Source organism: Ascaphus truei, chromosome 9 (assembly GCF_040206685.1).
Source record: "Ascaphus truei isolate aAscTru1 chromosome 9, aAscTru1.hap1, whole genome shotgun sequence".
NCBI classification, from domain to species: Eukaryota; Metazoa; Chordata; class Amphibia; order Anura; family Ascaphidae; genus Ascaphus; species Ascaphus truei.
The window spans coordinates 12647287-12647539 of record NC_134491.1 but is presented as its reverse complement, the minus strand read 5'-3'; positions in this window follow the sequence as shown (position 1 = coordinate 12647539).

Sequence of the window (253 nt, the reverse complement as noted above, 5' to 3'; positions counted from 1 at the left end):
CTAAGGGCTGTAATTTGTTTGATGAGCCAAATTAGCCAGTTAACTCTCTCACTGCCGTTTCTGGATGAGAAAGCACGCAGTGTGTGAGCGACTGTGGGTGATTCAGATAGAATGTAGCAGGGCCCCAGGCCCGTGTGTACAGTGTCAAGTGATGACTTACACTTTTACTGAGACGTTTCAATACATTGTGCTTCCTTCTTCCGTGATGAATCAGATCTCTGACGGAGCTGTGAATCTGATCATTTTGGAGCAA